Consider the following 27,854-nt stretch of genomic DNA (forward strand, 5'->3'; position numbering starts at 1 on the left):
ATTAATTGCAGATTCAGGACTTCCTTCAGGGTGACCTGGGGCAGCCCAATAAGATTTGGAATTGGCTTGGGAATCTGTTGTGCAGATAATATCTAGTACAGCTTGTGTCCATGATATCGGAACAATTGTGTTTCCTATCACTGAGATATTCAGTGGAGTCCTCCATGGCTCAGGTGTGTGGCTTGAATCTGCCTTGGGACCTGGAGGAAGACCTGGGAGGAAAGAGGAGGAAATAATAAGTAGAACATGTATTGTTGAGTTTTTGCATAGAAAAAAGATTAAAAATCTAAATCAGCATCTGAAATATCCTAATTAGAACTTACTCTGCATGGCAAAGGTCTAACAGAGGAAGGAAAAACCCTTAATAACAGAAGTTCTTACCAAAGCTTATTTAGTTAATGAAAGGCAAACCTGTTTCATTAAGCACTCACCTAGCCATCAGAGTTTTAATTACTGTATTAGTCAAAATAGCAACCATTTTCTTACTAATGAGGTCTAAAAGCTAATCTTTTTGGAATTATAATCTTCTACACTTTGAACAGGCCAAAATCGTTTGTTTAGCAGTTGGAATATACTCACCTCTTATGGCTAAATTTCAATATGTTCAGACATAATTAAAGCCAAGACTATGAAAGAGTCATATAATTCAAAAGCACAAACACACAAATGTGAACTAGGACCAGGGGTGTGCAGAACCTGAAATGCACAACATGTTGTTGGACTCCTGCGTGTATTAGCTGCAACAGTCATGGCCAAGGATGTGGGTGATGGAAGCTATTGTCCAGCAACATCTAGAATGGCACAGGTTCTCAATCTCTGGACTAAGATGCAAATGCCATCAAGGAATGCAATGTAAAGCCCCAAAATAGAGGAAGCAGCAAACTAGGCCATTTCTGCCCTTAATGGTTGGCACAGTGCCTTGGTATCATCAGTAACTAGAAGACAGAGCTTTCTCTACACTGCCTGAAAAACTGTTGCTGTTTATTCCGCAAAGTTACATCAAATGGATGCCTAGCAACTGGTGGGCTTTCACCTCAAACAAAGCTTCTTATCATTTGTAATAAGTAGTCTTTGGCCAGTTCTGCAGACTTCTGAAGACCATGTGCCCCATATGTAAAATTCAGATGGTTGCATAAAAACAGTCCTAAAGTTTTACTAGTAAGACATCATTGTTAATTAAATGAGTGAGAGGGCAGCACAGCAGAAGCAAGAAAACTAAAATCCATGCACGGAAAGATGAGAGTAGTGATGGCGATGCAAACCGGATATCGAAAAATAAATGGACAAGATGGACATACAGTGGCAAGCATCTCTCAGCTGTGATCTGCATGTGCAGTTGAGTAGCAGTGAGATTAGCCTGAGAAAGTGGAGACAAATTATTCAGAGTTTTGGCCCAGCAGTAGGGTTTCCTACAGAACTCTACACATAGAGTTGGCTGCTCCTCCTCCTCCTCCTCTTCTTCTTTGGCGATCACTCGTAGCCAAGTAAGATTATCTTCCATGACTGTGGAGGCCAGTTCTGGACCCGCATGTCCTTCCCCAGTGGGGACATTGGTTTCCGGGCAGGAGTTGATCACGGTGTGGGTTTGCCAAGCATGCCTTCCTCTTAGCCCATTTCTCCCTTGCATCCTGAGTTTGAGTGTCTTCAAAACCCATGACGCCTTTGGTAAAGGCTGTTCTCCGTTTGGAGTGCTCGCAGGCAAGTGTTTCCCAATTGTTGGTGTTTTCACTACATTTTAAAAGATTTGCCTTGAGACAGTCTTTAAACCTCTTTTGTTGACCACCAGCATTACGCTTTTTAAGTTCAGAATAGAGCAGTTGCTTTGGAAGACGACAATCAAGCACCTACGCTATGGGGACTGGGGCTGAGGGAGTTGGAATCCAACAACATCTGGAGGGCCACAGACTTCCCATCATTGTTCTATATCCATTAAATGAACACTTCTGTGAAGTGAAGTGAAGCCATTGTGCAATAATGCATGCAATTGATATGCTACTGGCTGCTATGGTAATTCTTCTTAGACATACCAGAAACTATAGCACTCAAATCAACCAAAGCTTACTGTTATTTGTCACCTGTATGCACAAGCAGTAGTGCAATAATCATGGCGACAAGAATTGAGTGGATAGGTGGATGGAGGAACAGACTTACATTCTAATAATCTTCATAATACAATGGATTTATCTGTTTTGATTCCAGAGGTCACATTCACTGCAAGTGAAATAGTCAACAGCTGGACAGATGCAAATGATCTAATCCATGAAACACAGGCTACATTTCTTTACACTCATGAAGTGCTGCACGTGAACTATCATTTATAATAAGAAAATGTAACTTTAACCACATTTTGTATGACAAATGTGAGTACATGGTAGTGTATAATATGCAGCATGAGAAATATGAAAAAAATAAGCCCTATCAACACAGCATGGTGTGTCTTTACAGCACTTGAGTCACATTTATTATAAAGGTTTATCATATTAATATCTCACAAAAAAGGAAGAACTAATAAATAATTCTTTTGCTTACTACAATCTATACAAAAACTGATGTAAGAACTATCAAAGGATATTTTCGAGGATATAAGAGAGAAAGAGAGGGTGGGAGGGAGGGAGAGCAAGAGAAGCTAAGTAAGATAATTTCTTTATACAGTTGACATGATTCGAATCTCACATATGACATATTATCGGTTTTAATATCATACAGAGGCAAAAACAATATAAATCCCGTACTCATAGCCAAGATCAAAAATCTAATAAGGTTTTGTGAACTTGCTTCTATTTTTCAATAGTTGTTGCCAGTTAAGGCACACTACTATACATTTTGCTATCTTTAATATTTTAAAAAATCATGAGTAATCAGACAAGCAGATCCCGACTTCAGAGCATCCCATGTTATTAATTCCAGTTAAGGCTCCTTACTCATAAAAAAGCCACCCAGATGCAAGGGCCCACATGTACAAAAGCATTTTACCATATTTACTCGAATTTAATGTGCACTTTTTTCCAAATTACATCGCAAAAATTAGGGTGTGCATTAAATTCGATGGCACATTACATTCAAGTAGATGGTAGGTTTTCAGTACAAGGGGAGGGTGAAGAAGAGCTACAATACACACACACACACACACACACATACACACACACTTGAACACACAACTGCACCAGTCAGGGACTACCTCTCCCCTATGAATCAGCCCTAACCCATCAATCTTCATTTGAGGTCCTTCTTTTTGTGCCTCCTCCACCAGAGAACTGGTCTTTTCTGGATGGCTCCCATTTGTGGAAGGCTCTGTTATTACATCATTGCCTGGCACTGTCATTACATCATTATTTAGACATAAAACATTCCTCTTCTCCCAGGCCTTTGGCTAATTAAACAAAACATGGCCTATTAAATGGGGGAGGGGTTGTTTTTTGTTACTATGATATGTATTTCTTTCTTTTTTATATTGTAAACTGCCCTGTGATCCTTGGATGGAGGGCAGAAATTTAAATAACAACAATATTCATAAGTTTTAATTCGCAACGTGGTTAGTTAATAGTCTTTCTATCTAGCTTAAAAATGGTGCAACGTACAAACAGCATATCACTTCAGTACTTGCCTGCTCCCTGCTGTTGTTTCTCATTTACCCATTATTAAACAAAATGGCTTAGATCCAGAGAAGTGCCAGTGGAAGGAGGCTGCCAAAAGTTAAATTGCCTGTCCTCTCCTCTCTCCACCATCCCTTGCCCCCTGCAAAGTTTCCTGAGGGTTGAGGACCACTTTTGAATGGTATGAACTGGACTGTGGCGCCTGGCACTGAGCTTTAACTCCATAGGAGGGGCATAGCTGACAGATGACTCTCCAGCATATGTGTTATGTACACTGCACAGCTGAGGAACCTTGAATCAATGTCATAGCATCTCAGAGATGACCTACACCTTTTTGCCCATTGTGTGTGTGTGTGTGTGTGTGAGAGAGAGAGAGAGAGAGAGAGAAAAGAAAAAAAAGAAAATGAAGCAAAAAGAATAGAATAACAGCAACAGGAAGAAGAAGAAGAAGAAGAAGAAGAAGAAGAAGAAGAAGAAGAAGAAGAAGAAGAAGAAGAACAACAACAACAACAACAACAACAACAACAACAACAACAACAACAGGTAGCTGGCTACAATAGTATGGATAGCTCAAAAGTAGTGCATATGCTTTTCATCCAAAAACCTCAGGTTTCATCTTCAGCATCTTCAGGTAAGACTGGGAAAAAGATTCCTGCTTGAATCCCTGGAGAGTCTGTGATCTTCAGTTTAACATAACATCAGGAGAGTAAACTCACAGCTCACATGCATAGAACACTCATGAAAGCAGTTAGATGCAGGGGAGCTTGCTGAGATAACAAATGAACAGCCTCAGGGTCAAATTAGTTGTTGAGCAGAACATCTGAAAAGTGTGGGTGGAGGAAAAGAGGATACTATTTGAAGATTAAGAGAGTTGGTTCCGAGTGAATAGCATTTATGTAGCTCAGAAGTTACAAATACACAAAGAAAGGCTTCTCTCAATTTTCTCTTATTTGCTAGCATCTAGCCATTACAGATACAAGTGGTGTCTCAGTAGTTTATGTTCAGCTGGATTTCCCTAAAGGATTTCAACTTCTTTTTTTGACCACAACAATGTGGGTAGTTTTCACTGTGCCTGTTCCATTCCGAGGTATCTGATATTGAGCAGGAATAAAGAAGCCCAGTCTTCACTGCTGTCAATCTCTTTCAGTCTTAATAGATTATGTTTCAAAAGAATTAGGCTGGGATCACCTCAAACCCCTAAGCAGCATTGCACCAAATTGAATGTTCTGCCTTGCTAGCAAAGGCCCCACAAGACATCATCTCAAATTGTAGATTTAGGATGGTGTTGGAAGTATGCAAAACTCTTCGTACATTCTAATAATGCTTTTCTCCTATTTTCCAAATTGATCAGGCCTTTCAGCATAGCACTTTCGGATAGAAATGTTTTATTAAAACTTTTAGGCAACTGGAAGCCATTCACAATGGTCAGCATTATCTGTGAGTAATGTGTCATTATTGCACCAGTTCCCTGATACAACCATATATCACCAAAGTGCTATTGCTTTAGTGATGAATTAATGTAATACATCATCAAAATGCCATTATAGTGATGATATATTATTCTCTAATATGGCATCAGCTGGCAAAAAGCAAGTCCAGAAAGAGTTGTGCAGAAATGAGGGGGAAACACAAATAAGTTGGGTAGAATTACATTTTCCCATTCTATACACATTTCTATAATTTTAATTGAATGACTATAATAATTGATGATATATTTAGAGACGCAATATTTCCTATGAATGACTAGCAAATTCCCAAGACTTTTACCTCCACAGTTTGAGGCAGCAATGATTCCAAATAACAATTTCTGGAAACCACAGGAGAGGAGGGTGCTTTTGCACTCAAATCTTTTTTGTGGGTTTCGTTCAGGCATCTGGTGGGCCACTGTGAGAACAGGATGCCGGAATACATGGACCATTGGCCTGATCCAGCTCTTCTTATGCTCTTTGGAGTTCAACAACATCTGGAAGCAGAGTTGGATTTAGGGGAGTGCGACCGGTTTGGTTGCACTGGAAACGAGGCCTCTGGGCACCACAGGGGATGCTGCAACTATGATTTAAAATGGAGTATGAGAGGCTGGGAAGCAGGGCATCAGGAAAGAAGTAGATAATAAACTTTTTGTTATGTACTGAAGTTCTCACCCTGGGCCAGCAGGGGGATACTGTAGATAGTTATGCAAATGAAGGATCGAAAGTGACATTCAGTGATTGGATGGATACTGTAGATAGTTATGCAAATGAAGGATAGAAAGTTACTGTCAGGGGTTCAGGAGCAGAGTCACAGGAGAGGGAGGAAGTGGAGAGCGAGGGGGAGGAGTCCGAAGGAAATGTCAGCGGGGACAGCAGTCCGAGGTCTCTGAGTCTCTCCAGTGACTCGGAAGATTCACAAAAAGGGGCCCCCATAGTCAGGGCAAGGGGAGTGCCCAGGGGGGCACCTCGGGAAGAAGGGGCCAGAGGGGACTCAGAGAGTAGCAGCTGGAAATCCGGACCAGCGTCCCCCCCAGAGCGCAGTAGGGGGGAGGAGTCCCAGGCATCGGGATCAGGGGGCGCGCGGGCAGCGGGAGAACGTGAGGCAGGAGGGACCACACCCTCGTCAGGGAGCGAGGAAACGGTCATCAGGAAAGTTAAACGCGCGCGCGCGCCAAGTTCAAATGTACAGGAGGGCGGCAAGGTGGACAGCCCGGGTAGGGAGCCAGGTCCTAAAGCCCGCCGAAGAGAGGGGGAGGAGTCAGAGGGGTCAACGTCTGCCTCAGAAGAGTCCAGGAGGGAGGAGACCCCGGGGGGTAGTAGGACCCAGAGGAAGAGAGAGAGAAGGAAGAGGTGGAGTAAGATTAGAGTCTTAAACTGGTGCGCAGGGGGCGGAGACTCAGACGGAGCTTCGCCGGTCTAGAGTCCAGATGTAGGGCTGGGACGCTGAGGCTTTGAAATGGAATCTATTCTTCAATAAAGACTTTGATACTTTACTACCGGCTAGCGTTGGTCCTTGGTGAGCTGGGACCCGGAGCCAGCTCTGACAGTTACGTTCAGTGATTGGCTAGTTTTAGAAAGTTGCTACAGTAACGTCGTACTGGAGTTCTATATAAGCAGGCTGACTGAGCCCTTCAGTTGAGTTCTGTTCTGGCCTCTGAATAAAGAAGAGCTGTTTGAAGAATCGCTGTGTCGTCTGATATGTTCACCCACAACTTAACACTTTTATATTTGTATGTTGTTGTTGTTGTTGTTGTTGTTGTTTTATACCCCGCCCTCCGCAGCCAAGACGGGCGGCTAACACCAGATATAAAACAATTGATTGAAATACAACTTAAAAAACAAGATTAAAATACAACATGAAAATGCAGCCTCATTTCAGCAGAAACTCAAAAACTTTTGGGGGGATGAAAACGTCAAGCCTTCACCAAGGCTAACTATCTAGACTGGTCTTATATGGGCCAGAAAAAAGCCAGGGAAGTCCCCAAGTAGGAGTTCCATCACAGAAGGAAAAAGGAAAAAAGAAAAGGGGGGGGATCAAGTTAATTCCAAGCCAAAAGCAGGCGGAACAACTGTGTCTTACAGGCCCTGCGGAAAGAAATCAGATCCTGCAGGGCCTTGGTCTCATGAGGCAGAGCGTTCCACCAGGCCGGAGCCAGTGTTGAGAAGGCCCTGGCTTTGGTTGAGGCTAATCTGACTTCCTTAGGGCCCGGGACCTCTAGGGTGTTGCTATATATGGACCTTAAGGTCCTCTGTGGGGCATACCAGGTACATAGTAGGTACATAGTAGGTACCTGTAGGTACATAGGTATACTGGTACATAGGTGAGGATGCTGCTAAAAACTAACTGAAAGGTATATCTTGCAATGAGCCTACTTGGATATGAAATACTTTACGTAATTGCAAATACCTTACGGTTTCTTACTTAGCATATATGAACCCTCTTAATGTACAGCAATGCAAGAACAGTTGCACACAAAGTTTAGCACTTGCTGAATGGAAGATGCAACATAGCATACACTGAGTACTGTGCACAAGCCATCTAATGCAGTTTTTTAAAAAATGTGTTTAGAGGCCCCTCCTGATCAGAGGCTATAAAATTTCATTGTTTGTACACACATCCAGCACTGGCCTAATTGACTTCAATGGTACCTGTGTAGATGTATATGTATCCTACATGTCACATCGCTACAATTCCCTTTGACATAAACTGGTGTTTTACTGAGGAGTTCTTGATGGATCTAGACAAACCCACATGATCATTACTAATGAATCTAACAGCATGCCTGCATGTGTAATCGCATAGATCTCTTTTATGATTTCTGGTTTACAACTGTTTCTATAAATACATATAGGAACAGGAAGCCACCCATAAATCCCAATAAATGAATTGTGTTGCTCTATTTCTTAAAAGATATAATATTTAATAAAAATGTATGCACTATATCTTTATAGAATATTTCTATCGTTAGGTTGCTGTGCTATATTTTTCAATTAAATTTACTAGTGATGAATGGAAGCTAAGCTTGGCATTGTAAAGGAAATCACATCGATCACCACAAAGTCAATATAAAATCTTGGGCAACTCTGGGATAAATTATACAAATGCTAGGACAATATTAATATCTTAGGGCTATGGCTCTCAAAACACTTTTAAAAAAAGTTTACACAAGGTCCATTATGCATTAATAGCAAAGCTCTTGAAAAGCAATCTGTTTGGGAAATTACAAATGATAAACCATTTTACCTCTATACTGAGTAAAAATAAAAGCAAGGATATGAGACGGAACCAGCAGCAGAACAAGCCGATCGGGCGCCTGGGGCCTCCGTAGGGCCTCTGAGGAGTCTGCCTGCCTCCTCCCACTCAGCCGCCCTACAGCTGAGGGGGAGGCAGCGGGCAGACTGTTTGGGGCAGTGCAGAGCCTGTGGGCGCCCAAGCCACCACGTCACTCCCAGGAGAGACGCGTGGCTCGGGCATGCTGCAGGCCCTGTGGTGAGTGCTGCCTGGCATTTTGTCATCCCCCTCAGTGGTGACACCCGGGGCGACCAACCCCCACCACACACACCCCTTCCTCTGCCCCTGGACAGAACACAACCATAGCTGTCAACTTTTCCCTTTTCTTGTGAGGAATCCTATTCGGAATAAGGGAATTTCCCTTAAAAAAGAGAAAACGTTGACAGCTATGAACACAACCCATTTCAAACTAGCAATGTAGGAAAGCAAACCACTGAACGCTTTGAGCTCTTTCTTCTCTCTTTTCAATCAGCCGCATGCAATGCTGGGTTCACTGCAACACACGGGGACCTGTGAACTCCCTCTAGGAACCCCACTCCTGCATCCACCCTCATTGTCTGAGACGGTCAGTATTTTGTAAGAGGAATTGAAGCACACATTAGACATTTAGGTTTGTGCAGGTCCACAAAGTAGCCAGTGGAGAACCAAGTGCTATTAGGGGTTTTTTTTCTGGTTGCAGAGACATTTTGATGTATACCATTTCATAGAATGGTACAGTTGGTACTCATCTAGTCCAACTCCCAGCAAAATGCAGGAATTTCAATTAAGGCATCCATGACAGATGGCCATCTAACCTCTGCTTAAAAACATCCATGGAAGGACAGTCCACAACCTCCTGAGGGAAACCATTCCAGTTGAAGTGGATTAAGACACCCTGGTGCGATGTATACATTTAAACAACAACAACAAAAACCAGGCTTTTTGCACTGAAAAGAACCCTGGGTGATCAGAGTTCAAAATCATCACTGAAGCCTCCATGCACAGTGATGACAGAAAAAGAGAAAGCAACATTAGGTAAAAGGTAAAGGTAAAGGACACTTGGATGGTGAAGTCCAGTCAAAGGCAACTATGGGGTGCAGCACTCATCTTGCTTCAGGCTGAGGGAGCCGGTGTTTGTCCACAGACAGCTTTCTGGGTCATGTGGCCAGCATGACTAAACCGCTTCTGACACATGGGGGACTGTGACGAGTGCCAGAATGCACGGAAATGCTGTATACCTTCCCGCCACAGCGGCACCTATTTATCTGCTTGCACCGGTGTGCTTGCAAACTGCTAGCTTGGCAGAAGCTGGGACAGAGCGACGGCAAGCCCAAGAGGCTCAGTGGTTTATACCACAGCACCACCTGCTCCCCTAACCTTTGAGCAACATTACTTTGTGGGGAGAGGCCAAGTGAGTGGATCCACAGACCCTTTCACCACACTTTCCCCTACTCATGAAGGGAGCTACCCTCTACCTTAGAGGATACATGGCAAAAACTCACTGCTCTGGTCTAGTGGCCAAAGCCGTTTCTGATAGCAGACTGCCTCAGTGGCCACGGCTTCTTAACAGCTGCTCTTATATTTTTGCATTTTAACCCCCATGGCCAAATACATTGCCCATACATCTTGGAGAAGATTCTCCAAATGCTAGGATTTTCTCACTCTCGGCTAAGGCTCTCAGGTTTTCCCAGTTGATTAATTTAACTGAATATCATGATAGGGAATATATGGGTCATACAGCTTGAGCTGTAGAGATCTCCTTCACTCACATTATTACTGCTAAGGTGTTTAGCATTCCATTTAATGAGCAGCGCCCCCCCCCACCTCAAAATCATATATGCTGGCACTGCAATTATTTTAGCCCATTAAAACCTTTGAGTCCAAATGATGAATATAACATGAAGCAGAACATTTGGGTGGGGCAGTGAGGAATGGGTGAAGAACTTCTGGACTTTAAACCTTAGAAACGGGAAGTGCTTAAGACTGCTTATTACCATGACTGTAGCAAGCTTCATGATGTCAAGTAAGAACATGATGGATTTGTCTCCTGAGATAGATGGAGTGTGCTTGGCAAATATCTGTAGATACAATACCAGTAGGAGTGGAGTGGGATGGGAAATACTTTTCATGCAAACCTATAGCTAACCAGCTGTTTCCTCCCTACACCACAGTTTGTCCGCCATATTCTTAGGCACAATTTGGTGAATATTTCACTCTGTTCTAGCACTTTCTGGAAGCCCTTCTGAAGAACAATGCAAAAAACCACACAATCTTCCAGTCACACAATCTTCCTGTCACCGCCTCTATAATTCCTTGATAAGTGTCTTGGCTCCCCATTGTAAGAGAAAATGTATGCTGTTTCTTCCCTTTGAACCATTTGAATGTACAGGGTTTAGATGGCAACAACTTCCACTGCATTAGGTCATGAGGACAAATCCCTAAGCCACTGAATATCGCAAAGCCACCAAATGTGCTCTGATGTGAACATCCTGTTGGATGTGACATGGAAATCGATGCATTATAGTAGATTCTTTGGACTAACACGTTCTTCTAAAAAATAAAGGAAGGAGGAGGGATGGCCAAAGGGTGTTTTTGGAAGGGCTGCAGCTCAGTCGTAAAGAAGTTTCTCTGAACAGGTTCCAGGTTCAATCCCTGGTATCTCTAGGTAGGCTGGAGAGCTACTACTGTCATCATGGACAATACTGAGCTATATGAATTAATGGTCTGGTTCAAGATAAGGCAGCTTCCTGCATTCCTCTGCATAAACTTAGTCTGGGCTGATAACTTTTGATGCCTAATCATTTGACCACCCCAGGTTCTCCATGGATTCACATTAAATTACACTACATCAATGGTTTTCAACCAGTGTGGCGTGGCACCCTGGGGTGCCTTGAATGATGGTCAGGGGTGTCATGGGCAACACTGGTCTCTGTCCCCATTTCCTTCTCTCCCTCCTCTGATGCCCTCATGCCTCTGCTTCTCAAAGGTTTCCACAGTTGTTTGTTGCAGCAGCCCTGCCTGCAAGTTGCCCAGGCAAATGGGACTGGCAGGGGCTGCTTCCCAGGCAGGGGGGGGGGCGTTCAGAGACCAGGGGCAGCAGCAGCGCCTGCTCAGAGGACTCCCAAAGAGAGGGGAGAAGAGAGGAGACAGAGGGAACGCTCCACGCTGCACTACATTGTTGATTTAATCAAGATAGCTTCTCAAAATAAATCTAAAATGAAAGGTTTGTTCACACGTTACATAGATACAAGCTGTCTCTACATATGTGCAAGTGTTTCTGCAAAAGAGTTACCCTTGTTGATTTGTACAACTATTTATGTGCAGGAAATACACAATACACAGCTTGTACACTCATTGGATGAATCACATGAAGACCCCAAATGTATGGCTTATAATCCAGTGCTTTGTACCACACTTCCATATAAAATATTATCTTTTATTGGGAGGCCTCGATTTCTGCTTATGCATGCCATGCATACAGTAAACCACGGCTGCTTCAAAAGCTCAGTGGCATTAGAGAAGCAGATTTCAAATTCAGCTCAACTCTTGTTGTACGCCATGAAATATCAAGCCGCACTGACTGCATCAGTGAAGCTCAGCAGGCCAACAGTGCCTTAGCTGAGCAAACTTCAAAGCTGACTGATGACTTAATAAAATGCTGCTGCATACCCATGATGCTGATATAGAGAATATCTTGCACGGTGCATTTCAACCTTTGGAACTTCTGACTGAAAGATGGAGGGGAGGAAACGGAGAGAGATTGCAGGGTGACTTTCAATGAAAGTGGAAGGACTTTGTGTTACACAGGAACGTTTACTGAAACCTCGCATCTGTTCGCTCACATCAAAGCAAACAAACAATGGGACAGACTTTGGCTGTGTACACACCATACATTTAATGCTGTTAAATGGTGTCTAATATCCCAGACGCGGGTGGCGCTGTGGTCTAAACCACTGAGCCCAGGGCTTGCCGATCAGAAGGTCGGCGGTTCGAATCCCCGCGACAGGGTGAGCTCCCGTTGCTCAGTCCCAGCCCCTGCCAACCTAGCAGTTCGAAAGCACGTCAAAGTGCAAGTAGATAAATAGGTACCACTCCAGTGGGAAGGTAAATGGCATTTCCATGCGATGCTCTGGTTTCGCCAGAAGTGGCTTAGTCATGCTGGCCACATGACCTGGAAAAACTGTCTGCGGACAAACATCGGTTCCCTCGACCAGTAAAGCGAGATGAGCACCACAACCCCAGAGTCATTTGTGACTGGACTTAACTGTCAGGGGTCCTTTACCTTTACCTTTTAACATCCCATAGCATGTGCAAAGTGGCTTAACATTACGATTATATAACCACATCCAGTTCTAATACAATTAGGATCAGAGATAAAGGGTTAAAGGACAGGGGGATTGAAGCAGAGCATAATTTATGCTGCTTCACATTTTTCTTCCAATAAACTCAAAGGTGGTGTACACAGAGTTGTCCTTTGCCCTTTTACCTTCACAGCAACCCTGTGAGGAAGCTTAGGCTGAGAGAGAATTACTGGCCTGAGAATTACTGGCCCTCCAGGAGCTTACAATCTAGGAAATGACACCAGGCTGAGAACTGTGGGTCTGGTCAGAGCTTCAGGGGGGCAATTTAGATTGAAGAAATGGCTTAGGGAAAATGGGTTACACACATCCCAGAGAAACTGGAGTCTTAGAGCTTAAAAACTATCGCATATGGCCTGTCCCAAATGTCTAATAAAAATTATTTCGAAACAAAAACAAGAAACAAAGCTTGCCACAGCCTTGGTGTGAAGCAAGACAGGAAAGCGAATTTGCGTTTTTGATGAGCAATAACTTAGAGGCGAGAATGAACACTACAAATTTTTTATTTTATTTGAATATGCATAGAGTGCACAATCTGGTTGAGACAGACCTCCTCACAAAACACCCTCCTCCAAGCCCACTCAAGCGATATATGGCAAGTCTGTCTTCCATTATTCTTCCCTCATATGAAACTTGCTTCAGTACCTCTCCAGTTCGTGGCCTCAGCTGTGTTATCTCAGTAGCCATCTGGCATTCAGACGTATAAGGCGAGGACATCATCTAAGGAACAATGGTATCATTTAAGTCAACGGAGCTGTTTTTTCTTTTATCATCATCAGCCGAAGAATTGTGTTATTGGCCTCTAAACAATTGTGACTAATTAGAATCCTTGCTGGATATCCGAGGAGAAGATGGCTAGAATGACAGCAGATATAAAAAGGCAAGCGGCTCGGCCAATAGGAACATTGCCACAGAGAGAGGCTGCATTTGGATTAAGGCAGCTCTGGCTTCTCATGCACTGACCTATAAAAGCAGAGGATAGCAAGATTACTGAACACTGCTGGCCGGGAAAATGGAAGAACCAAATCAATTTAGGGATGTGCTGATTTAACCCTCTGCTTCTGGGGAGATTGGAGTTTGGTTCAAGTGAAATTTAGGAACGCGTGTGGCACATTATTATTCTTGAATGAGATGGTGTCCTGGAATTATACTAAAAAGAACAAAACAAGCTAAAAGCTTAAAACAAGCAGCAAGTACAGCAAAGCAGCCTACAGTGTTGATTGGTTTCTTAGGTTTAGATTTAAAGGATAAGATTGTCATAGCAAATGTTGCAGAGTCATTAGCTTTCCCCTCTTTGCTTTCTACCGGAACATCAACCAAAAGTAAGAGATCAAAACTGGATATATTTCTGGACTAAACATTTCAGAAGGCAATCCTGCAGATGGGTGATGGAAGAATAATTTTTGTCTCCTCGAAAGGCTCATCCTTTGAACCTGAACTCAAGAGAACACTCAGCTGTATATGTGCCTTGGCTGAATTTTCCATTCGTTTTAAGTTTTGATATATTTTGTTCTTCAGAGCATAACTCCATTCCAACACCGAGAAGAATGAGAATGACACCATGTCACATCAAACAAGAGACTGGTCTTCACTTCGATGCACAAATAAAGCTTCTGGATGTGAGGGCTTCTCCATTTGCATCGGCTGATGGGGAATCTAGCCAACACTCCTTTGGAGAGGATACGTCAGTGGGCAACTGGAGCCCACAACCTCAGAGAATAAATATACAGTGGTGCCTCGCAAGACGAAAAGAATCCGTTCCGCGAGTCTCTTCGTCTAGCGGTTTTTTCGTCTTGCGAAGCAACCCTATTAGTGGATTAGCGCTATTAGCGGTTTAGCGGCTATTAGCGGCTACTAAAGGCTTAAGGAATTAGCGGATTAGCTGCTAAAAGGCTATTAGCAGTTTAGTGCCTTAGAAAAAGGGGGTGGGGAGTGGAAAAAAATCGCAAGAATCACAAGACATTTTCGTCTTGCGAAGCAAGCCCATAGAGAAATTCGTCCTGCGAAGCACCTCCAAAACGGAAAACCCTTTAGTCTAGCGGGTTTTCCATCTTGCGAGGCATTCGTCTTGCGGGGCACCACTGTATTGGGACATATTGTACCCAGCAGTGGGTGGAGCAGTGTGGCCATGCTGCTCACCTGGATGAATTACTGCAGCACACCAGGACAGAGAGGGAGAGGGACAACAGCAGTGGTGAGGCTAGTGCAGTGCAAACATGCCAGCAGAGCCAATCCAGTGCTCTTGCCAGCGCATTAGAACAGCACCAGCAGTTGGATGGCCATCTGTCATGGATGCTTTAGCTGAGATTCCTGCCTTACGGGGGTTGGACAAAATGACCTCTCATGTCCCTTCCAACTCTACAATTCTACGATTCTATGAATCCCACCCCACCCCCAACCACACTATTCCAATGAGGTTTCCACTCACTTCTGCTAATGGAAGAATTTCTTTCGTCTGAGGAACAACTGGCTTAAACTCTGTGCCCTCCAGAAAAGCTGCTCTGGGACACTAAGAGATCCTTCATAACAATGTGCAGGGTGGCACAGGAACAACAGAAGGAACATGGGGATTGGGAAAACCTTCCTCCAGTGAATGCCTCTAATGGTTTGGCGTCCCTTTGGCAAACTGAAGGAGCTCTTCCATTTGCATAATGACATTTGTTTAAAAAAAAATCAATGAAAAGCAATAATGTTTATTCTGTCACATTTGTACAAGATGACTAGGCATTTATCAAATATGGCTGCCTAGAAATGCATGCTTTTGCAGATATACTAAAATGCAATGAAACTGTGGTACATTTAATAGATCTATCCACACACGTTATACCTCAACAAAGCAATAGTTCCAGACCTACCCAGATGCTTTCAAAACTGATTTACGGCAGTGGAAAATGTAGCCTAAATTCCACTAATATAGCATTTAATATTAGTGCAAACCATGTGGTTATTACTCTATTATTATGCCATAATGTATATTTTATGGCAAAACCAACAGAAAGGGTTTTGAATAATTGCATTTTCCCAGGCTGAAAGGCATTTGCGAGGGTGATGCAGGTTTTTTAAAAATAATATTTTTAATCACAAATATTAAAAAAATGACAGACGCAAGGATGCAAACAGTGGCACAGCAATCACTTTCAGTAGCTGATAATAACTCTAGTTGCGCACACAGATACAAGATATTCCACAAGGCAAGAAATGTTTAAGGATACATTCCATTTTAGTGGTCTGTAAATTTTCATAATCTTATATAGATTTCCCCGAACTAAATCACACGGAACGTAAGAAGCTGTCTTATCCAAATTGGACTATTTAGCTCACAAGGTTCCCAGAGTTCCAGACAGGAAGTTTTCCCCAGCTCTACCTAGAGATTCTAGGGACTGAACCTGAAATCTTTGTGATTTTATTCATTTCTTTCTTAACCAGAGACACATTTTGTTCTTGCCACTATAGTGATGTCCCTGCTTTTATATGCCCTGTTCACATTGCTTTTCCCTCTTGAGTTCCTTTCTCTCTATATTCCATGGATACACAATAAGGTGCACTCCAAATGATGTTGGACTCCAATTTCCATCATTCCCAACTTGCATGGTCCATTGTCAGGGATGATGGGGCCTAAAGTCCAGAACATCTTGATAGCATCTTGGCAGCTGCCTCTTCTGTAATCCACCTTGTCCTTTGTATGGTTCCTCTTGTCTGATTTAACATCATATCCCATGAAGAAGAGGGCAACATGAGAAGCTCCAAAACATCTGGAATGAGTAGCTGAATTTCTTGTGCCATTGTTTGACCTGCTAATGACAAATTGAAATATGATAAGGGGTATCTTTAACAAAAAGATGTTCCTTAAATGCTCATATTTGGATTGGAACTAATATTAATATTAATGTTTCTGTGAACAATAATAAATCCCTGAAATTTGAAAAGCCCTCTATATTTTCTATGTCAATGAAAGGAAACTGTGACTTTGGTATGTCTTATCTTAGAAAGATCATCACACTTGCTTGGCAATGGAGTGGACTGATCATTTGGAAAGGCGGCAGAGAAATCAATTTTGTGACACCACTGATTTAGCTTATTCAATTTATTTCTGTCTATCAAACCAACTCCTTGATCAGTAATCATCTAAATAGTCGCGTATGGATGGCATTAATGTTTTCACCATTGAATTACCAGCTAGACACAAAGAAATGGATTGTGTATCTGGAATATCCATAGGGATTATTCTACTGTTATTAATTTGACTAGACACTGGATGTCAGTGTTGCTGTTTGCTAAAAGGAATGAAATATAAAAGGCAGCTTAATAGAAGATATCAAACAGAACGAGTCTAAATGGCTTTAACTTCTAACAATATTATTTTATATTTATCATGGATCTTATTGGTCTGAAAATATTGTTTTCTATCTAGATATTAAGGTCCTGATCAAGTCACACTCTGTATTTAATTTGTTAATTAAATTTGTATACTGCCCTTCATCTGAAGAGCTCAGGGATATTACATAATAATTTATTTTTTTCCAAGCGCAGATAGCTTTGTCGATATATTTCTAAATCATTCTGAAACTACAGGCAAATTAATGGTGTCTCAGAGTGTCACCATAAGCAACGGTAAACACATTTATAAAATCTGGTATGAGAGAAGATAGTTTAAGTGAGTTAGACTGAACTGTTCAGATGTAAACCTTTACAGTACATTCGACTGCAATGAAATCATCTTAAAGCCTGATAGTTTAATTGGATGGAAATGATGGGACACATCCTCTGACAAAAATAATAATAATCAAGCCAGAACTGGTCCAATTAAGGGTTGGTTTTGCAGTTATGGAAACTCAAGAGTAACAGTCTGGATGCTCTGAAGGGATAGACACATTGGTCTGGAAAAAGCACAAGAGAATGGCGCATCATGCATGCCATTTCACTATGCCATTATCACCACATTGTTTTTATACATCATAAATCTGGTCCCGGGACTTCCCATTTTGATGTGATTATGGATTATCATTGTGATGCTTAAAAGGACCTTCAAAGCCAAACTTTCCTACCAAGCTTTGTCTGTAGTTTTATTTGTGTGCTTGTTTGAATAAGGAACTAAAGTGTAGATTCAGGTAGGTAGCCATGTTGGTTTGAGGCAGTTGAATAAATTAAAAAATTAAAAAATTGTCCAGTAGCACCTCAGAGACCAACTAAGTCTGTTCTGGGTATAAGCTTTCGTGTGTTTGAAGAAGTGTGCATGCACACGAAAGCTTATACTCAGAACCAACTTGGTTGGTCTCTAAGGTACTACTGGATAATTTTTTAATTTATTTTAACTAAAGTGTAGTATTTAATGATGAATATTCCCTTTTTGTAGTGGAAGGTGGCCAGTTGTGGACTGTTTGGCAGCATCCTGTTCTGCTGCCCATAGCCACCGATTGCAGTGGAACCAACTACCGTCTTTAAGAAATGAGGAATAGGTAGCCAAATACAACATTTTATGTAACACTGCAATGATCATTTGCAAGTCTGATGTGCACAATTGATTGGGGCCTCAAAGCAGGGTGACCGTTTGTGTCATGTCAGACTTCCAGCCTGATCCTCAAGATGCTTACTTGGAAGTAAGCCCCACTGAATTCAACGGTACTTAATTCCTAATAGGTATGTGCTTAGGATTGCAACCTTTGTCTATTTCTTCCCCACATTTCGCAGGCAACTTAATGATGCAAGTAGGGAAAAGGAACATTGCCATCAGCCGTTACCATGGACTATTAATCATCTTACAGCTGCAGAATTGGAATAATGCAATGCATAGACTTTGCTACCACGTTGTACAGTCACATTTCTACCAAAGCATGAAGTGTAAACAATGATCGTGGGTTGTGCACTATTAAAAGCAACGTACGGTTTTCATCTTACATAGCTATATAGAAAGAAGTGCCAAGACTGACCTGAAAAACAAAAGACTCTGTTCCAATTAACAGAACCAGTCTGTACATAACTAGCCTCCAGACAAGAAACAAACAAACAATCCCCACTGAAGGGGAAGTTTCTTCTAATTAGAAAACCACTTACTCCATTTAATGGATCAAAATCACACATGGGATAGACATCAAAGCCTCCATTTGTTTGTTTTTTTTGTACTGGGCCTTGGATCTCTTGCTGTTTCCTTGTTGCTTTTTAAATAAAAAAGCTGCTTTCAGGGCAGCTTTCATAAGCCTGAATTTTCACCTATAACATATAAATTAGCATATCTGAATGCTATGCAAAGTTGTGTCATGGGCCTATGCCTCAAGTATTTTAAGGCCCTTGCAATGCCTTGCCTCCCATGAGCTCAATCCTAGGTCATCTGTAATACATCAGAATTACTATCTTTCCCCCTTCTCTTCAGGTGCCATCCACATTTTGTGTTTTGTTGTGTCTTGACAGGCTAGCAATCATGCAGGCTCAGTCTTGAGGCTGAAGACAGGTGATCGGGTTTTCAAGAGAGCTGTAGGCGATATGACAGGGACATTGTTGCCCTGGCGCGAACAACTCAGCCCACTGTCAAATCTGCTTATAGGTCTTTGTGGTGCTTCAGATCTTGCAAACCCCGTTTGACAGGCAATATTGGGACAAAGGAGATGGGGAAATAGCACAGGAAATGATGCTTCCTGAAGCAGCAACATCTACTGTCTTAAAAGCTAGAGCGCAGCCACAGAGTAGAAAGTCTGTCAAGCATGGGTGGAAACCCCCCAAACACCAACATCTAAACTTTTGCATCTACCTAAAATAAGTTTCTAGGAACAAAACCACTGCTTTCAAAATGAAAACAGAAGCGGGCTAGAAACGGAATTTGATTCAATGATCACTGATTGTCCATCAAAGAGCATCTCATACTTTGCTCTGGATCAAGACCTTTAAAAATATATCTTGGATTCAGAGGTCTTGTGAGAAAAACACTCACAAGATGATTCACAACCTGCGCAGTTCCTTGTACCGCTAAAAATCTGCTCCAGAGGGTTATGGAACCTTCTGTAACAGTGTGGGAGGTAGTGCAGGAGACTGAAAGAAAATGAGAAATTAGGAAGAAGAAGAAAAAGAAGAAGAAGAAGAAGAAGAAGAAGAAGAAGAAGAAGAAGAAGAAGAAGAAGAAGGGACCTCTCCCTCTTCCATAAATGGAAAAGGCTTTGGGGAAAAGGCTGTATCTCATTAGTAGAACACTTTATCTGTATGCGGAAGGTTCCAGGTCTTGGGGAGACCCCTCTCGAAAACTCCAGAAAACCACTGCCTGTTAATGTATCATTTACATTGTAGTAGACAATACTCAGCTCAATTGATCAATGATCTGACTCAGTGTGAAGCAGCTTCCTACGCTCTTGTGTTCACTGGCTGTCGGCCCCAAGGGCTAATCTGGATACAAACTGCTGTGCTGCTTCCGTATTTGTCTCAGGAGACTTCAGAATCTGTATTTCACTGATAATGATGTCAAAGACTCCCTTTTCAAGCTATAGGTCTGCCCTCAGGTAATGAAACTGTTCAAACTTCATTGCCTCTTTATGATGACATCTAAGTCCTTGCTGGAATAATAGCTGCTTCTGGTCGAAACAAGGGTGTTTATCAAATGGTTGCCTTCTTTGCTTGCATGGAGCTTTGTACATTTAACTGACATATCAATAGGATTGAGGATGCTGAGCATCTTTCATACATCAGCTGTCGGTACTTTGTGGGATTGAGTACGGAAAGGCGTTTCTCACTTGCGAGTAATCACTTGGAAATCCAGCATTTCATTTTGCCACAAAATGCATTTGCAGTGGGGAAAAGAATGAGAGCAAAATACTGTGCAAAAGAAACTGATGCTCACTGGTGGCGGTGGCATATTTTATTGGCATGATTTCAAAATTAGCTTATGATTCAAAGCAATTTATTTATTTATATATACATACCCCGCCCATTTGGCCGGGTTTCCCCAGCCACTCTGGGTGGCTCCCAACATAATATTAAAAACACAATAAAACATTAAACATTAAAAACTTCCCTAAACAGGACTGCCTTCAGATGTCTTCTAAAAGTCAGGTAACTGTTTATTTCCTTGACATCTGATGGGAGGGCATTCCACAGGGGGGGGGCACTGCTACCGAGAAGATGCTCTGCCTGGTTCCCTGTAACCTCACTTCTTGCAGTGGGCAACCGCCAGAAGGCCCTTGGTGCTGGACCTCAGTGTCCAGGCTGAACAATGGGGGTGGAGATGCTCCTTCAGGTATACTGGGCTGAGGCCGTTTAGGGCTTTAAAGGTCAGCACCAGCACTTGTTCTCAGAAACATACTGGGAGCCAATGTAGGTCTTTCAGGACTGGTGTTATATGGTCTCAGCAGCCACTCCCAGTCACCAGTCCAGCTGCTGCATTCTGGATTAGTTGTATTTTCAGGTCACCTTCAAAGGTAGCCCCACGCAGAGCACATTGCAGTAGTCCAAGCAGGAAATAACTAGCGCATGCGCTACTCTGGCAAGACAGTCTGCATACTGAAACTGTATACGTGACAGATTTAACAGTTTCTAACAATGTATACTGGGATGCGGGTGGTGCTGTGGGTTAAACCACAGAGCCTAGGACTTGCTGATCAGAAGGTCAGTGGTTCGAATCCCTGTGACGTGGTGAGCTCCCATTGCTCGGTCCCTGCTCCTGCCAACCTAGCAGTTCGAAAGCACATCAAAGTGCAAGTAGATAAATAGGTACCGCTCTGGCAGGAAGGTAAATGGCATTTCCATGCGCTGCTCTGGTTCGCCAGAAGCGGCTTAGTCATGCTGGCCACATGACCCGGAAGCAGTATGCCAGCTCCCTCGGCCAATAAAGCGAGATGAGCGCCGCAACCCCAGAGTCGGTCACGACTGGACCTATTGGTCAGGGGTCCCTTTACCTTTACCTTAACAATGTATACTAATATAAATCAGGGGGAAGACCATGTTGACAATCACCCAGAGCCAGGCTCAAGCAAAAGTGGTGTTTCAAAGCCTGGGAAAGGTTCCAAGGAAAGAGAGGTCTAGAGGTTTGCATTTGACTCCTTGGCCTGAGGTTCCCCACCTCTGTAGTAGACTGAAGAAGTTTATAAGAAAGCACCTGTTCACCTATAGGCTTCCACATGATGAAACACAGGCAGGATCAGGTATCCCTCTGATCATATGAAATGTACACATGAGTGCAAACAAGGCAACTATATTAAGGTCTCTTTTCTCAGAAATTACATAGTGTGTCCTTCATGAGAATAATATACCAAGGGGGCTTCTAAGGCTCTGGAATGCATCTCATTTAGGGCATTTTTAATCTGATTCCTTCTACACCTTGTTCAGGGGTTCCCATCTGAAACTTCAGGCACGATACTTGATTGTCTGATTGGATTATTTTTGCATGACTGCGCCATGTTGGTGCAAACTCAGCCCCTGACTCAACAAACAGCAGTTGAGAAGTAAAACCTCTCAGAACGGTTTGAGACAAAATACAGTTAAATCATCTTTCCTGCCTATGGCATCTTCTTCCTATCTCCCTCCCGCCCACTCTGTGTTTTGTCTTTGTTTTCATACCCGTTTCTTTTTTTTCTTTTTGGAACTGTTAGGTTCTTCCACCATTCTGCAGCAATTAAGCAACATGTTTCCAGTGTTTGATTGTTTTTTTACATAATAGGAACTGTTTCCAGAGGGGTGAAAAAAAGGTCTCCTATCACTGTAATGATGAAAAGAAACCCATGTAGCAATTTACTTAATTGGGAATGAAGTAGTTGGTAATAATTAAAACAAAATTAAATTAAATGTAATCTTTGACCTTGGTGGGGAGTGGAAGCCAGTAAAGATGTGGGAATGCTTGTGCTATTAATATGTTGGTGGAAAAGCCATTGCTTATAAAAATCTAATCTTTTTATAACCATTAAAATTAATGTTTTCAATCCAATATTCTGGGAACCTATTACCACTAAATCTTTACAGAGTAATAAATAGTGAAAAGATGCAATGGAGCCTTTGTCCTTCAAAAATAATATTTCAAGATTTGTAGGGAGCATTGTTATACTCCCTTCATTCTTTTAGAAACCAGTGGCCAGAAAGGAGGAAAACAAATACACCTCCAGAAGTAATTCTAAAAAAAAATTGCAATCACTTTCCACATCATGATGAAATGCAAACCATTTTCTTTCAAAGACTGTAGGCATTCAGGCTTTTGTCTAGTTTCAATGCTGACAATGTGTTGCCTGTAATTTGCCACAATCATTGATCCCAACTAATACATACACAGGGTGGCACCGTGGTGTAAACCACTGAGCCCTGGGCTTGCTGATCGGAAGGTTCAAATCCCCGCAACGGGGTGAGCTCCCGTTGCTCGGTCCCAGCCCCTGCCAACCTAGCAGTTCGAAAGCATGTCAAATTGCAAGTAGATAAATAGGTACCACACTGGCAGGAAGGTAAACGGCATTTCCATGCGCTGCTCTGGTTTCGCCAGAAGCAGCTCAGTCATGTTGGCCACATGACCCGGAAAAACTGTCTGTGGACAAACATCGGCTCCCTCAGACCGTAAAGCTAGATGAGAGCTGCAACCCCAGAGTCGTCCGTGACTGGACTTAACTGTCAGGGGTCATTTACCTTTTAATGCATACACACTGGGACATCCAGGAACAGAGCTTTCCTGGCCATTCTCAATCCCTTGGTCCTGCATCAAAGCTCCTCTGAGCTTAGAAAATGAACTAGATACCTCATAGGCCAAGGACCTTGAGGAGCATACAGGCCCCCTGAATCCAATGCTGAGGGCCCCATTGAGGCCCTCCATGCTGGTATCTGATGAGGAACTCCTGGAACTCTCAGAGGAGGAGGAGGAGGATTTGAGAGTGGTGCTACCAAAAGCTTTGGGTCCAGGCTGAAGGGTGATGATACAGTATCATCACATGCCCAGAGTCATCGGTCTCCTAATGAATAAGCCACCCTGGACACCTTCAATGTCAGCATTTGTGGTTAGGGTGCAGTTTAGGAGGCCAGAGTGCATAAGTCTTCCCTCTTCAACTTTCTAGTTGCTAGAAACAACAAGGAGTTCTGGCTTATTATTCTTGGGTTACTAGCTCCACATTCCAGCTTCCTTGCCTTGCTGTGTTGTTGTACCTAGTCTGGCCTATGATGACTGATTGCTGATCTAGATTATGTTTGGATGTGCACTGATTCTTTCTGCTACATCTGCAACCTTGCGCTCATTAGCAAACACGTTGATGGGGGCTTATATCTTCTGAAACTGGCTGAAAGCCTCACTTAACTACTCAGGTCCCTGGCTGACAACACTGGAATGTGTTCCTCCCAGCCTCAATTAGCACTTTGATTCAGAGTGATTTGTATATTTCCCTCAGCAAAGTAAGGCTTATTTGTGTTAGGCGTTTGGTATGACTGACTTCAGTTTGGGTGAACATAGCATAGGGCATCAGCATAGCAAAGGGGACCCCCATAAGGGGTCTGTGGAGAAGGATTAGCTATGGCATGCCCCAAGCTCAGTTTGGGGCCTCCATCTTCCTGGAATCTCTTACCCTGGTTGCTTAGCAACACCCTGGATGCTTGGCTTGCACCATGGCAAACTTTAATGCTGGGTGACTTCCAAGAAGGGGGGTGAGGTATTTCTCAACCCTAAAAGAGTACCATTTCTTCAGCATGGACTGAGTACAATGATATATTGATCGTTGCCCTAATAATAATTATTTTTCAAATCTGAGCCCAGGTTTATCACCATTAACTGCAATCCATTATAAGGAAGAGATACAGGGAAGAGGACTATTAAGTACTCTTAATATGTGGAAAAACTATGGTTTGTTAGAGCATTGACAGTAAGATGGCTCTTTCAGAATATATAATAAAATCAATGAGGAAATTTTACAGGCATGACCGCAATTTTTTCCAATATCTACAGTAATGAAATATTGCCCATAGTTTAATTACAAGATATGGCCCTCTTCAGGAAATATCAGAATTTGAATATATAATGCTGGAAGATAAATCACAAGTATTATTATGCAAGATAGGTGAAATGATCAGTAATTTAGAATCAATGAAAAACACTTATCAATATAAATGGGAAAGAAATGTTGGCCCTGATATATGGAAACTGGCTCTGGTTCAATATTCCTCAGCAAACTATCAGCATTTATTTTAAAGTAAGTTTTTATAAACTTAGCAGGCAATGGTATTTGACTCCACAATGACTTAATCATGCAAATAGGACAGCAAACATACAGGGTTGGCATTGCAAAAATAATAATGCTGTTATACAGCATACTTTCTGGACATATCCTAAAATAAATACACTTTGGAATAACTCAATAAAAGAAATAGACATTGCAGGATATATACTCCAAATAGATTCACAGGTTATCTTATTTGGATATATTACAGAACTCATTTTAATAGATGATAAAGTAATGGTTATCAGTTCATTAATTGTGGCTCATATAACTACTTCTTCATAATTGGAAAATGGACATGATTCCTACAGTGGAAGACTGGATAATTAAAGTGTGGGATATAGTAAACATGATCAAACTGACTAATTTCATCAAGTCGGAGAAGTCAAACACTTTGTAACTGATTTGTGGAGAAATGAAAAAGGTTCATAATGCATTTGTCCATCAAAGTTCAAGAAAATGTAAATCTATAGACTTTATTAAATATATTATTTTTCATCTTTGAATTACTGTATAAAGATCATGGATAGGTAAAAGATGGATAGGTAAGATTGACAAATATATATTACATGCTTCATTTCTGCACTTTTTCATGATTATCATTGAAAAAACGACAAATTGCCTGATATAGCTGACATTCTTTTCTTCTGACTATTTAAGAGCTTCAAACAGTCCTGCTCCCATTAAGGTGTATTTTCAGGACCCACTCTATTCTTGTGACTGTAACCTGTTTTAACTGTTTTAAATTCTGAATTTTAAATGGTTGTAACCCACTCTGGGATCTTCTGGTAAGGGCATAGCTGTCAAGTGTCCCATATTTGAAGGGACAGTCCCTTATTCTAGCACCATGTCCCGCTGCAGTCCCTTATTGATAGATGTCCCTTAAATGTCCCTTAAATATGTCCCTTAAATTTCAAAGGAAGCAGCTCCTCTCCCTCCCTCCCTGCCGGCCAGGGAGGAGGGAGGTTCCAACTGTGTTGATTGGCTGTGTTGCTCACCCAATAAGAAGTCTAACTGGGGGGTGGAGCTTGCATGCCTTGTGTGTGCCTAGTTAATGCAAGCTGAGGGGGGGTTGGAATGCTGGACGCCATTTTGTTGCACGTGCTGCTGCAAACTTTACAGTGCAAAGCCAGACCGGGGAGCCATCTTAAGTTGAGGCTGCATAGGCCTTGTGGTGCATGTGATTCAGATTCTATTCAGTTGAACCTCTGGTTACAAAGTTGGTTGGACAGTGTTCTCAAAGCTACCAGCATGAGTTTGACCAGACTGCAGGAGGACAGGAAGATTGGGGTGCCTGGAACAGGTGAGGCTGCAGGTCCTTTATTTAGGCTGCTGGTCCCTTATTTTCAAGGCTGCTGGCCCCTTATTTTCAAATCTGTAAGTTGACAGCTATGGGTAAGGGGTGGAAATGTATACAAACATCCATGAAGGTTGAGGGCAACTCCTGAGGGTTGAGGGCAGGGGGAACCCAGAACAGATTTAGTTGGGGGCACTGGGGGGGGGGAATCCTTGCACTGGCAAAAATACTTTGTTAGATAGAAACCATCCACAGTAATGCCACCAGCTGCCTGTCTCCACCTGCAGTATAAAGGGGAGCACTGTCATCACTGCATCTGCTAAGCAGACCTCAGTTACCACAATATAAAGTGATGTTATTCTGACTACTTACCAGCTCTGCCGTAGGTTAAAGCAGTTCATCTTATTTTGTGGGTGTTGAATTATATAGCCCTCACAGGCATGTGACCAGGAGCGGTTTCTCTGCTGTGCAAACAGTTCTGCTGCTGTTTATGTACTCACTGTATCTTCCCATTTCAGCTGAAGTTAGGAAATTTATTTGCATATGTTTAGCCAGAGCAGACATTGCTATTCTCCTTCGGCAAACCACTTTTGAGCTTACCTTACAGTGAGCAACTCTTTACACTTTGCTTTTGTCTTTTCGATTCATTTTCAATAAAATATTTTAAATTTTTATGAGATTTCCCCCCACTCATTAACATAACAAGAAAAATGCATAGGGCTATCTAACTTTGACAAGTGCATTTTATCCTAACTGTCGAGACAGAGGATACATGAATGAATGCATAGCTATTGTTGAATAGCCAAAATGATGCTGTTAAAATTCTGCAAGGCCTTGCAGAAAAATAATGGCATTAGCGTGACTCACAAACCTCCCAGCCTTCTGTAGAAGCCATTATAAAATGCAAACAGTTATGAATCTTGCACATCTTGAAATCTTTAACCATCCGTCTGCTGCAGATATACTGCATTACCATTGCTATCACATTCTATAAACTTTCTTTGAAAAGTGATAAAGCTGCTCTGCCTTAAGGCTACTATCATTTAAAAAAACAAATATTGTGTTTTAAAATTTAAGTATATTGAATAATTTACCAACCTTTTTTAAAGCTGTGTGCTGCTTCTCTCTGCACCCAGGTCACTAGTTTGAAAGAGCGCTAGGTAGAACACAGTAAGGACTGAATTTTATCCAGTGGATAGGAAGAGCCAGATTGCTCCACAGAAAGAGGGAGAGAGAGGGAAAGAATGAAGATGCAAAATGGTGTGGCTGATAAAATGGGCTACAGGTTTATTAACGTGCCCAAATCTGCAATGAGCAAAAACCTGTTGGCAATAAGCTAACAAACCCTCAGACTTCTGAACTTCAGGTCAGAATGCGGAGCCCACTAGGACTCTTCCTCTTGAGGATCCTTCTCATGCAATCTCACGCTGTGTCCATGTACAACCCCCTCTGCCCTGCCCATTTCATTTCTCTTCAGGAGACCTGGGGGGAGGGGATCTGGTCGCAACATGAGGGGGAGACTCCCTGGCTTTTGCCTCTGCCTTGAAGTCTGAACTGTGCTTTGCTGCAGCCTTTTCCTGTCCACTACACCCTGTCACCTCTGACACCTCCTCCCTCAGGTCAGCTCCTCCTCCCTTTCATCATTGCCCCACCACCAATTCCCTGAATCTGAGACTTCTTCCCCTAGGAGTTCTCTAGAGGGGTTCCCCGGCTG

The 27,854-nt window shown here is 42.4% G+C and overlaps 1 long non-coding RNA gene across 1 annotated transcript in view; it reads right to left on the bottom strand.

Moving 5' to 3' along the window:
* LOC310673433 overlaps nucleotides 1-27,281 on the bottom strand; it is a 471,349-nt gene extending 444,068 nt beyond the window's left edge. Inside the window, exons 1-3 of the long non-coding RNA XR_014509004.1 lie at nucleotides 27,239-27,281; nucleotides 26,513-26,658; nucleotides 15,011-16,485 (exon numbers count right to left, since the gene is read on the bottom strand). This is a non-coding gene — a long non-coding RNA (uncharacterized lncRNA). The remainder of the gene's footprint in view (nucleotides 1-15,010; nucleotides 16,486-26,512; nucleotides 26,659-27,238) is intronic.
* Between the last annotated feature and the right edge of the window lie 573 nt (nucleotides 27,282-27,854).

The sequence above is a fragment of the Podarcis tiliguerta genome, assembly GCF_965153285.1.
Source record: "Podarcis tiliguerta genome assembly, chromosome: 3".
NCBI lineage: Eukaryota > Metazoa > Chordata > Lepidosauria > Squamata > Lacertidae > Podarcis > Podarcis tiliguerta.